The sequence below is a fragment of the Panthera onca genome, chromosome B3, assembly GCF_046562875.1.
Source record: "Panthera onca isolate mPanOnc1 chromosome B3, mPanOnc1 haplotype 2, whole genome shotgun sequence".
NCBI classification, from domain to species: Eukaryota; Metazoa; Chordata; class Mammalia; order Carnivora; family Felidae; genus Panthera; species Panthera onca.
Window position 1 is genome coordinate 143,584,993 of NC_138344.1, and position 12,903 is coordinate 143,597,895.

A 12,903-nucleotide genomic window follows, 5' to 3' on the forward strand; every position below is an offset into this window, starting at 1 on the left:
GCAGCCAAACGAGGTTGGAAGCAGATTTTTCCCCAGCTGACCCTCCAGATGAGCATGTGATGACACCTTGACCCCAGCCACGTGAGACCCCGAACCGAGGACCGTCTCAGTTGGACTATGAAATAATAAGTGTGTGCTGTTTTAGGCTGCCTGATTTGGGGTGATTTGTTATACAGCATAGAGAACGAATACGCTCCCCAGTCCTCCAGCTGCTCAGCCGGGTAGGTCATCCGCTTCCTGTTTCCACCCATCCTCCTGCTGTGAGATTCCAGAATCAGGGCATCGGGTATGGCAGAGGCAGGCATGAGTGTGGGGCAGGAAAAGGCGCTAGAGTAACCCAACTCTTCCCTGCCCTGCTCCTGGAACATTCCTGCTCCAAGAACCACTCACGCATCCCCGGGCAGAAGACTGGACGGGACTCCTAGGGAGACCCAATAGCGTCACCCCTGGAAGTTTCCAGATGACTCACTACCCCCGGCTGTAAAGGCCATGTAACTTCCTTTGGCGAATGAAAATAGAGTGGAAGTGACATGTGGCCCCACCTTTACCCTTTTCCCTCTGCCTCAGAAGAGTGCATCCTGGATGCAGGCACTTCTTTGAGCCTACGTCCCAGGACACAAATGGCACAGGAGCAGAGCTGGAGATGCCTGCGGACACCATATAACAAGTGAAAATAAGCCTTTGTTGTGCGTGCCCCTGGGATTTGGGGGCTGTTTGTTACTGCAGCATAATTTAGCAAAGCTGACTGGTCCACCCATCAGAAAAGCTGCCTGGATGCCTGACAACTCAGCAGGGAGTTCTTTCACACACAGGAATTCCGACTGGCCTGTCCAATGCCCCACTCTGGTGTTAGTGGCAGCCAAGGCTCACCAAGCAGGAGAGAAACCCCTCCAGTGGGAAGGACAGAGACCAAAACAAAGAGAAAAAGAAGTGGGATGAAAAGAGCTGATTCTGGGAGCAGCAGCAAATGTCAAATAAACCCCAATTCCTCAGAGAGGACATTAAACCAGAATTTTACACACACACACACACACACACACACACACACATATGTAAAATAAACATTCAAAAAAATATATATATACATACCAGAATCATATATGTGTATATATATATACATGCACACACACACACACACACACACATGTATATATATATATATTTGAATGTTTATTGATTTCTGAGAGAGAGAGAGAGAGAGAGAGAGAGAGGCAGAGAGGGACAGAATCCCAAGCAGGCTTTGTGCTGTCAACACAGAGCCCAACGCGGGACTCAGACCCACAAACTGTGAGATCACAACCTGAGCTGAAACCAAGACTCGGATGCTTAACCCATTGAGTCACCCTGGTGCCCCTAGAATGATATTTGTTTTAATGGAGCAAAGAGCTTGTGAAATTTAAAAGTTGATAGTCAAAATAAAGGGTGGGGAAAAAAGGGGAAATCCCCTGAAGAGGAGACTTGAATGACAAAGAAATAGAAGACAGGAAAAGAAGAAACCAACCCACGTAGGGGATGAGCCCAGGAGTGCTACAGTGCAAGTCCAGGGGTCCTGGGAGGAGAGGTGTGAAAGGCCGCGTGCAACTTGAAATTCTGTACCTAACTAAGCCATCACAAAACGTGAGGTTGGGTGAAGAACTTTTCAGGTGTGCAGAGATTATACCAATCAATCTTCCAGGCACCAAGCTGCCGGGGGACGTTCCCTAGCAAAACAAGGAAACTAAGAAAGAGAAAGACGTGGGACCCTGGAGACGGGGATCCAATGGAAGAAAGAGGCAAAGGGGAAGCCCAGGTCAACACTAGCTGTGCTGCAGGCCCCAGAGAATGCCAGCATGGATTGCTGCGGGAGGGGGGTTCCTGGGGAGGAAGCCTTGGGACAGGGGTGAGGACAGATTCTGGGATGAGCGGTCGACAGCACCTGGAGATTGTTGAAGCCCTGGGAGATCTTAGAGATGGATACAAAGAAAGCTATTAATTATCTATTGCTGCATAAATTTATCTTACAGTTTGTGTGGGCCAGGAGTCTGGGCATGACTTCTCTGGGTCCTCTGTTTAGGATCTCACAAGGCTGCTGGGTGCCTGCTGGGTGCCTGCTGGGACTGCAGTCTTATCTGAGGCTCGACTGGGGAAGGAGCTATATCCAAGCTCACTAAAATTGTTGCTGGAATTCAGATCCCTGCTGCCTGGGACTTCAGTCTGGGACTACAGTCAACTGCTGTCTTCCGTTTCTTGCTGACTATTGACCAGTGGCTGCCCCCAGCTACCAGAGGCCATGTGTCCTCCTTACCATGTGGGCCTCTCAACAGAGGCCACCCCCAATGTGGCTACAAAAGGGTGTGAGCACGTGATGGTGGGGATCTTTGGGGGTTATTTTTGAAGCAGCTTAAAGAAAGCTAATTATTAACTTCATGAAAAACTAAAAGTTAAACGAGAAAGGAAACATATCGCAATACATTACTCGGCTTAGTAGCAAATGATATTTACATAATCGTTATATGAGACAACTCAATACCGGTTTCACCAATTGTTACACATTGGTAATGAGAGGGGACACAGGGAGAGCATGCTTGTGGGTGCCTTGCAGGGAGGGCTCTGAGAAAGCTACACCCTTATCTTCTGTAAAAGGGAGTCAAGAGATAATGGTTCAAACTGGTAAATCAAGTAACAGCAGCACAAGCACGTTGTTTATAAACATGGAGATAAAATCCAGAAAAAGCCAGAAGAGTTGAGTGTGGTTGTTGTGGGGGAGGACGGGGCGTGGGGCTGTTGGGGAGGGGCTGCCGATCTTTATTAGGCCTGTTTATCTTTTCAAGTTCTGTGCATATCATGTGCATATACTTGGTACTGTTGCCTTGCTTGGATAAAAATGCACATTAATTAATGAAAAGAGAAGGAGATAAGGGTGGAGGGGGAAAAAAATCCCTAAGAGTGAACAGTGAAGTCCCCAGGGGTCCTGAGCTCTCCTGAGCCTCTCCTTACCCTGGGGGAAGGGGCCCCAGGGATCCAGGGGGGAACACCCACTGAGGAGGGAATGTGGTAACCAGAGCTGCCCAGGGAGAATCCAGTAACAGGTGACTGCCTGGGGATGCGGAAGCCCAGAACTGGAGGGGCAGGGAGGATTGAGGAAGACCGTGGTTTGGGGGGGGGGGGGTTCGGGATCCCAGCCGAGGGATGGGGGAGGAACCACAGGCCCGTGAGAGATGCCCCCTACCCCACCTCTCCAGAGACATGGCTTGGAAAGATGCTGAAGGCTTCAGGGCGGTCTGGTTTAGTTTTAAATTCAGGAGATTTTGCGGAATTTGTTTTTATCTGAGGAATAAATGCTTCTGGTAAAAACGGGGGTGGGGTGGAGGCATGAGATGTCTTGGGAAAGCATCACCCAGCAACAGCGACCTCTGCTCCTGTCCTTCTGGCCCCTGTTGACCTGGGTCCTCCCCCGTCCGGCCCCCTCCGTCTCTCCCACACAGAGGTCTCTCTCACTCCGGACCCAAGGTCTGCATCCTGCTTCATTCACTTAGGCACCTGTCTGGGCACTTTTTCCTTGGCCGAGACACGCAGGGAGAGCCACCTGACTCCTTTCCCAGGAGGCCCAGCGGCGTCTGGACAGCCCCACTGGTGCCCCCGGGACCCAGGGGTGGGTGTCCAGACTGGGTGTAGGGTTTTGCTCTTATTAGCTCAGCTGCAGACGGGACACCTCTGCGCACCGTGCCAGGCTTTCTTGTGCCCCCCTTGTCGGGGAGGAGCCTGCCCTGGGAGCCCGGGTCCAGCTAGGAACGCCTGTCACAGGCTAGAGTCCCAGGCCCAGCAGGAGAGTGGCCCGAATGCTTGAGGAGGGTGTAGTGGAGGGAGGTGGGGAAGAGGACGGGCAGTGAGGGGTGGGGGTAGAAAGGATTTCTGGGGGTTCCTCAGTGCTTGGCAACCACTAAGGGCAGGGCTGCGTCTGGGGCTGGGCACCGGACGAGATACTGCCTAGAGCACAGAGGCTGGAGGGTGACTCTGGCTTTACCACTTCCTCCTTGCACATACTTTAGAGTGGCCCGGGGCACCTGAGGGGCTCAGTCAGTGAAGTGTCCGACTTCGGCTCAGGTCAGGATCTCGCGGTCCATGAGTTCGAGCCCCGCGTCAGGCTCTGTGCTGACAGCTCAGAGCCTGGAGCCTGCTTGGGATTCTGTGTCTCCCTCTCTCTCGCTGCCCCTCCCCTGCTCACACTCTGTCCCTCTTTCTCTCAAAAGTAAAGAAACATTAAAAAAAAATTTATTTTAAGTGGCCTTGGGCAACTTGTTTAACCTCTCTGGGCCTCAGTTTCCTTATCTGTAATATGGGGCTGACTTCAGCCCACCTATCACAGGAGAGGGGGCAGGGGACAGCTGGGGAGGACAGAGAGAGCAGTTGGGGGCCCTCCCAGAGGAGGGGTGACTACGCTGGACTATGAAGGGAAGCAGAGGGGGGTGTGGGGCAAAATTTGGGTCTGGGCTGCTTACCCCGTGGCTCCAGCCCCTCCTGTGGCAGGGCCTGACCTCCAAGCCTCAGTTTCCTCAACCAAATAATGGGCCTGGCAGCCCCCACTTTGGAGGGACATGGCTGTTAACTAATAACTTGGCCCATTCCTGCCTTGCATGCCTGGGAGCTTCCTCAGCTCTGGGATGGCCCAAGCCAAGGGCCCTCTCCTCTTCTTGGGGACGTCCCGTTTGCTATTCTGTTGGGGAACCTGATTTTGACACAGGTGTGTTTCCAGAGACAAGGGGTGACACCAAGTCTGATGCCTTAGTGGGTATCTGGGCTCCTTCCCGGAGCCCTTCACCTCTTCCTTTTTTTTTTTTTTTTAAGTTTGTTAAAAAAATTTTTTTTTGATTATTTATTTTGAGGGGGAGGGGAGGCAGAGAGAGAGAGGGAGAGAGAATCCCAAGCAGGCTCCTTGCTGTCGGCGCAGAGCCCGATGTGGGGCTCGAACTCACAAACTGTGAGATCGTGTCTCTTTCTAGGCATGGACCACCATACCCACTCCCACTCTTGGCCAGCTGGGCTCTCGTGCAGATCCCCACACACCCTAGACCAGCGTCACCTGGTACCCCTGGCCTCCCGGAGCATGCCCACCGGGGCCTCGGGAAGGACTGCATTCTGTCCGGCATGCTGGATGCACACATTCAATTGCAGACACGAATAGCACTTCCTCTTACAAAATACCGTGGTCTGGGGGCGCCTGGGTGACTCAGTCGGCTACGTGTCTGACTCTTGGTTTCAGCTGAGGTCATGATCTCACTGTCGTGAGATCGAGCCCCACATTGGATTCCACGCTGGGCTTGGGACCTACTTAGCGTTTTCTCCCTCTCTCTCTGCCCCTCCCCCGCTCGTGGGTATGTGTGCGCGCTCTCTCTCTCTCTCTCTCTCTCAAATAAAAGTAAAATCAAAAGAAAAATACCACGGTCTAGAGTAACTTATTTCATTTTTTAAGACGCTGGTTGCCTTCTTCGTGATTGCCCCCAGGTGGAAACAACCCGATCGGCCAACACCTGGTGACTGGATAAACACGTGGGCTGCATTTGTAAGAGGGAACCCGCCATGCAGTGAAAATGCACAGGCTACGGACACGCACGGCACCGGGCATGCACTTCACAGACAGCACACGGAGTGACAGGATCCGCGTTCAACCAAGGCACACCGGATGATTCCATTTACGCCAAGTCCTAGAACAGGCGGAGTTAATCTCTGGCGACACAAAGCGAATCAGCGGTTGCCCGCTGCCGGGGGACCGACAGGGAGGGGCCTCAGGCACATTTGGGAGCCACGGAAATGCTCTATGTGGTGACTGAGGCGTGCGTTGGTCAAAACGTATAGAACCAGATACTCTAAGTGGATGCGTCGCACTGCCTGCTAATTTTGCACAAAGGGAAGAAAATGCTGGTTGTTCCAAAAATTGATTTCATGGCCTACTTAATGAATCTGCGGCCCGCTATCCTGACTGTGCTCACATCTGTGGAGAAGAGGGGCGGGAAAATACAGGTGTCTGCAAAGAGAACCCCACCACGCTGGCGAGGCGGGGAGACCGCTTTGCGGAAGTTTGGTGGTGAGGGTGACAGAAGGTAACAAAAGAGGTGAGGGAGACGATTACAGGAGCAAGGACTCAGGTAGGAGGGTCATGAGGTGCTCGGGGAGAACTGGGGCCCTTGTGGCCTGAGTGCCTCTGGAGGTGAGGTCTTTGCCCACCCATCTTGTTCCGTGATGTACCCCCGTGCCTGACGCCTCGTAGATTTCCACTGAATGAATGAGTGAGAAGAATTAATGCTGAGGGCAAGGGAGGGTAGTGTCAGCTGACCCTGGGGCTGGGCTCGAGGCTGTGAAGGGTAGTCCGCTGGCTTTCTCCTGGAAAAGCCCTCCTCAGCAAGTCTGGAAGGGCCAGAACTGCCCAGAAGCCCGCTGGGGAGTCTCCTGATCCCATCGGTGGGCTCAGAAATGCTTCCCGCTGATTGGCTGACGCCCTGTTCCTGACTCGTTCAATGAAGGCTCCCTCGTCCTGGAGCTGAGGTCACTCCCACGGCCACCTCTGCAGCCATCTCCTCCCGCCCCCATCTCCCCTTGAGTGGAGTGGACATCGTGAACGGCTGTGAGGTCTTCCATATGCAGAAAGCAGAGTGAAGCAAATAAAACTCAGGGGCCTGGCACTGAGGGGCCACCGCCACCCGCATGGCACCCAACAGCCCCCCCCGCCCCCCGCCTGTTAACCCTGCGCTCACAGTTTTTCTTTCTGGTTCTGCAAGAGGGGGCAGCGCTGCTGTGCCCACCGATCTGCCACTTGCTTGTGCATCAGCCGTGTCCCAGCAGCTTTTCGTGCCGGATTCTGGAGGGAGGTGTTGAGGGGATGCTTGCAGGTGTCCCCAGTTTTGAAAACTGAGTGCTTACGTGGGCCAGAGAGAGAGAGCTCCCTGAGCGGGCACTGCGCTAGGTGAGCCTGGAAGGGGAGAGGGCTTGGGGGTTGGGGGAGGGGAGGCCCCATCCTTTTCCCGATGGAGGACCGCCCCGCAGCCGCTTCCCTGTTCCCCAGCGCGCGAGCTCCTCAAGGCTGCAGCGTCTCTTTCCCAAAGGCGCCTCTCCAGGGCTAACAATAACGACCATTGCACCCTTACCGTGCACTGCCCCAGGGTCTGGCACACTAGTTAGTGTGCAAGTTCTGGTACAGTCGTCCCCATTTACACCTGAGGTCACGAAGTACTGAGTGATGGCTCCCCAGTCCGGAGCCAGCACGTGGCAGGCCTGAGTTCCCAGCTGGACTTCTGTCCCCAGTCCCTGCCCCAACTATGGGGCCACCCAGCCAGCGAGTGTCTTGACTGCCCCATCGGACCAAAGCATTCTCTACAGAAAACCCTCCCTCCGTTAGAAACACTGTATGATCCAGAAATCCCGTTTCTAGGAATGCACCCAAAAGAATTGAAAGCAGGGACATGAACAGGTGTTTGCACACCCGTGTTCATAGCATTATTCACAGCAGCCTCGAGATGGAAACAACCCAAATGTCCATCGACACATCATTGGATAAACAACATGTGGTCTATCCACACGGTGGAATCTATTCAGCCTTAACAAAGAAGGGAATCCTGACAGGTGCTACTACATGGATGGGCCTTAAGGATATTATACTAATTGAAATAAGCCAGTCGCAAAAGGACAAATGATGTGTGATCCCTGGAGTGGTCAAATTCTTAAAGACAGAAAGTGGAGCGATGGGTACCGAGGGCTGGGGGTGAGGGAGCTGGGGAGTTGGTGTTTAAGAGGACAGAATGTCAGGGGCGCCTGGGTGGCTCAGTGGGTTGTGTCTGACTTTGGCTCAGGTCATGGTCTCGGCTTGTGAGTTTAAGCCCCGAATCAGGGCTCAAATAAATAAATAAATGGGGTGCCTGGGTGGCTCAGGCGGTGAAGCAGCCGACTTCGGCTCAGGTCATGATCTCACGGTTCACGGGTTCGAGCTCTGAGTCTGGCTCCGTGCTGGCAGCGTGGAGCCTGCTTGGGATTCTCTCTCTCTCCCTCTGTCTCTCTGCCCCTCCCCTGCTCGAGCTGTCTGTGTCTTTCTCAAAATAAATAAATAAAACTTAAAATTAAAAACAAATAATAAAATGGTAAATTTTATGTATATTTTTAATACAACCCAAAACCAGGATTAAGCAACAAACCCTGTGTTGCTCTGTGGCAGGCCCAGCTACATAATTTGTGGGGCCCAACGTAAGATGAAATTTCAGGTCTCCTTGTCCAGAAATGAGGAATTGGGGCTCCCGGGTAGCTCAGTCAGTTAAGCGTGGGACTCTTGTTTTCCGTTCAGGTCAGGATCTCAGGGTTCCTGAGTTGGAGCCCGTGTTGGGGGAGGGACTGTCAGCACAAAGCCTGCTTGGGATTCCCTCTCCCTCCCCCTGTCCCTCCCCCTGTCCCTGTCCCTGTCCCTGTCCCTCTTCAGCTCCCCCTCCCCCTCCCTCTCCCCCTCCCCCTGCTCCTCCCCACTCACATGCCCACACTCTCTCTCTCTTTCAAAATAAACATCTTTAAAAATTAGTAATTTCACGGTGGCAACAGCAGAGCATTAAACCGAGGCCGGTGGGCTTCCTGGAGGCTGCAGCCTGGCCCGCGGCTGGGCTGCTCTGCAGGGTCGTCCTGAGAGAGGGCTTTCTCTCAGCCAGGCAGAGGGTGCCAGACTCCTGGCCTCCAGATGCCCCCCCCCCCCCCAAGCTGCTTGGTGGGGGTGAGCAGGAAATGTTCTTCCAGCAGCTTCCTACAAGCTCAGCTGGGGTGGGCCGCCTCCGTCTAGTCTAGTCTGACCACGGCCTGGCCCAGCCCCGGCCTGCCCCCCCCCCCCCCTCCTGGGGCATCGGATGAATGAATCAACTCGAACCACGTCACCACGTTTTATTCAGAATAATGACAGTTGCTAGCAAGTAGTTGGAATCACACTCCCGTGCCCTGGGCGGGGGAATGGGGTGGGGAAAGGTGGGGGACAGCCCAGCCCAAGGACACTCAGCCACCTGGGCCTGAGTCCTGTTCTCACCCCCACCAGGGATCTCCACCCGAGGTACATTCTCAGAGCTGTTCCTTTGCAGTGTGCCCATTTGCCTGGCTGGGAGACTGAGCCTGGACTGCAGGTGACCTTAGAACGGACACTCTCACTCTGCTGGCAGCGACTTCCCACCTGCCTTGCTGCCCAGCAGAGAAATCCCTCCGAGAATTCCACCATCAGCACCAGCAGGGAGCTGTAGCCATGGTGACCATGGGAGACAAAGGACACCGGCAAAGTAGCCTGGGGAGGGACCCCATGGAAGCCTCACTGTGAGCCCTGGCCTTCCGGTGGCCTTGGCCCTCTCTCTCTCTGGGCCTCAGCTTCCTTATCTGGACAATGGGGCAGGGTCCCAGGAGCTGCAATAGCTTCTTGATTTCTTGCTGGGGGTGCCTGTTCTTTTCTTTCCTTTCTCCTCTTCTCTCAGCAAAAATAGATCTGAAGGTCCTAGCAAGTGGGGGGCCTGGGGCGTGTGCTGACTTCTGAGGGGCCCAGGCTCCTCCCTCCATCAGACACAGGAGAAGACAAAGGCCTGGTTGGTGGGGAGGGGCGGGAGGGCCGCCTGGCACCTGCTGAGGCCCAGGGTGGCCTCTTCCAGGTTGGGGCCAGGCCTCGGGGGGGGGGGGGACGCTGGGGAGTGACAGGGATGATGCCCCTCTCTTGGCCTGGCTCTGCTTCTGGGATCTGCCACAACCCAAGGGTCCCCGACAGGACCAGGCGATAAAGTCATGGTGGAAGAAGCCCTCACTGCCCTCCCCTCCTGGTGGGTAGGCAAGGCCCTGCCTGGCCACCCACCTCCTTCCCAAGAGCCCAGTTCATCTGCAGTCACAGGCTGGGGGACACCGTCATCCCTCCACCACAAGCTTGGCCTCAGTTTCCCCATCTGTAAAAGAGGATGAACAGAGGTTTAGACTCCAGCCTCCCCCAGCCCTAGGATCTCCAAGACGTCGGTCCAGCCACCGTCACCTGGTCGGAGGCGCCATGGGACCCTGGGTCCCCCCCAGGGCTGTGCCTCAGGCACCTGAGGAGTGTCTGCAGGTGAAAAGTACTGTCCTTCTGCGCTCAGCCTCATTGGGCCAGACTCCAAGGCAGGGGCCAGGTCACGGTGAGGGTTGGGACCCCAGAGCCCACAGTCCCAGGACCGAGAAAAGCAAGCCAGGTCCAGGGTCAGCCAGCTCCCCAGGGAGTGATCTCCTTACTGGACAGACACTCAGGGGCGATCCCAGCTCCTCCCAGTGTGTGGGGATTCTGAGTGAGGGGGATGGGGACAGAGAGGGGAGAGGAGAGGCCGTTCCTAACAGGGTAGGGAAAAGTGACCGGTCACTTGGGGGTGATAATGAAGGCCCAGCCAGCCCTGCTCAGGGAACGGATGGGCTCAGCGAGAGCACCGGGCGCTCTGCCAGAGGTGACGTCCTCCCTGCGAGTGACCTGAGCTAGGTCCTGCCCAGGCTGTATTCTCTGCCCAGGAAGCACAGCCAGCTGTAGCGGCACAAGATGTAGACAAACTGTGTCGGACGGCGAGTGCCCTCCTGCCCTTCAATGCCCCCCAGCTCGCAGCCCTCGGGCCCCCTGCGTCCTGGCTTGTCGTTCCAAGTTCCTTCACATCCTATCCCGCCCCGAACGCTGCTTGCAAATGTGCGAGGAGCTGCCTGTGAGGCTCTGGGGGCCCCTTGGACGCCACATTCCCGCCCAACCCAGGGGCAGGAGGCGCGGGGGGCTTTGGGGGCAGCCCTGCCAGGGATGGGTCAGCTCATCAAAGAGCCTCACCCAGCGCATGGGGTGCGTGCGGGGGCGGGGGGCAGGGCCTGTTGGGGAACAGGAGGGCCCTGCAATGTGCTCCAGCCAACCCCTTCTTACAGTTCGGAGATCCTTAGCCCGCTTTTCCTGGGATGGGGGTTCTCTTCCCCACTGGGGGCAGCCCTGGGCCCCCAAGCCCTGCCCTACCAGTAAGGCCAGCTGCCCTGCACGTACCGAGGCTAAAAGGTCCACACGCTCTGGTGCCAGTTGTGAAGGAGACCTCGCTTTGGAATCACTGTGGACGTTCAGGACATACCCACAGGGCGGCCCTGCCCGCCCCGCTCACACTGGGCCCTGGTGGTCAGGGCGGGCTCTGTGGTGAGAGTGTTCTCCAGCCAGGATTGAAGAAGCAGGAGGGCGCCCAGCCAGGAGCACAGGCCCAGCAAGCGGGCCTCCACCTCTCGCCAGTGGCAGGGAGATAGGTCTCCCCAAGACAGACTTTGCTAAGTTCTCAGGACTGAGGCTGGCGGACTCAATGGGACGATGGCAAGGGTGGCGGGGGGCCTCCAGCATCCCCTCCTTCCTGCGCAGCCACACCTCCCAGAATCCGTTCACAGGGGTCAGGTATATGCTGGGTTTCCCTTCTGCATAATCTGTGATTTAAACCACTCTCTCTTCCAGAGAGAATTAGCAACAACCTACAGAAAGTCAGAAGCAATCAACTATCTATCTTGGAATAGATAATATTGAACAATCAAGAATGTGGGGAGACATGCGTTTACCAATCCCTGGGCATTAATGATAGGTAACTGGGCATCAGAAGTAGCTATGAGTTTCCCGGCAGGCAAGGCATAAAAGGAGAATGGGCCGATCCAGGGGAGTATGTCGGGCAATTAGGAGACTCACACTTATTCCCAGGAAGAAGCCCTCTAATGACCTTGTGTTCTAAACCTCAGGCAGCACGTGTTTTCCATGGAAGGACTGCTGGGAACAGATTAGAAACGGCTGTGAGCTGGGCGGGCGCCTGTGGGGCCCTGCCTGCTGTGTGATCCCGGGGTGTCCAGTTGGGCCTCTGTGCCCAGACTAACCCAGCTCTTCCGGGTCTCAGGAACTCAGGAAGCCACCGGCAGGTCATTGGCAATGCTGCCCTGGAGACCGAGAGTGGGCGTGCCTCTCTATGCTGCAGGGTGTCCGAGGCCAGAGGCTTTGCCCACGCTCTTCCAGTGCCTGGAATGCCCTTCCCTCTCATCTGTCTGGCAAACCTCTAGTTGTGCTTTACCTTTCAGTTCACTTGTCCCCTCCTCCAGTCCCTGTGCTGACCAACAGCACCCCTCCCTGCCTCACTGGCACTGTCTCTTTACTGGTCTGTTTCCCCCGACAGCCTGTAGAGGACATTCTGGTTGGGAACTGTGTCTGTGTCCTAGGTCCCAATGCTCAGGCTGGCTGGCACAGGTGACCCTGGCCTGGCATATTTGCAGAACAATCAATAGGGAGGGTCGTCTGCATAGAAAAAAGCCCAAGTTCATCCTCCCCATTGTGCACAGGGGAGACTGAGGCCCTGCGGGGGTAAATGATGGGTCCCGAGGCCTCTGGTGCCACCAGAGCTGGGGCCTCAGCCGGAGCGGTCCTCCAGGTGAGGGATGGTGGTTCTGAGAGTCAGTAGGGAAGCTCTAGGGTCTTGGCTCCCTCGGTTCGAGTCCCTGCTCTGCCACTTTGTCACTCTGTGACCCTAAGCGGGTCACTTCTCCCTCTGGGTTCAGGTCACTCCTGTGCACAAAGCCGGTCAGGCCTGGGTGATGCCCCATGGGCTCAGTGGGTTATCCATGGAAGCACTTAGCAAGTGCTTAGCTGGGCGGGCCCCTCCTCCTGGAGAGCCTTTGTTACCACCTTGACTTCCTCTCAGCCCGCCCCGCCCCAGCCAGAGGCAGAGGCAGAGGTAGAGGCAGAGGCAGAGGCAGAGGCAGAGGCAGAGGCAGAGGCAGAGGCAGAGGCAGAGCCAGGGGCCTCTCTGCTCTCCCCTCCCCACCCTTGCCTACCCCCCCCCAGCAGTCAGGGCTTGGACCAACCAGCAGGACTAGCTGGGGGAATACAGTGAACCCAAAAAGAGACAGGACTGTGTGGGCTGGTGCAGGGCCCGT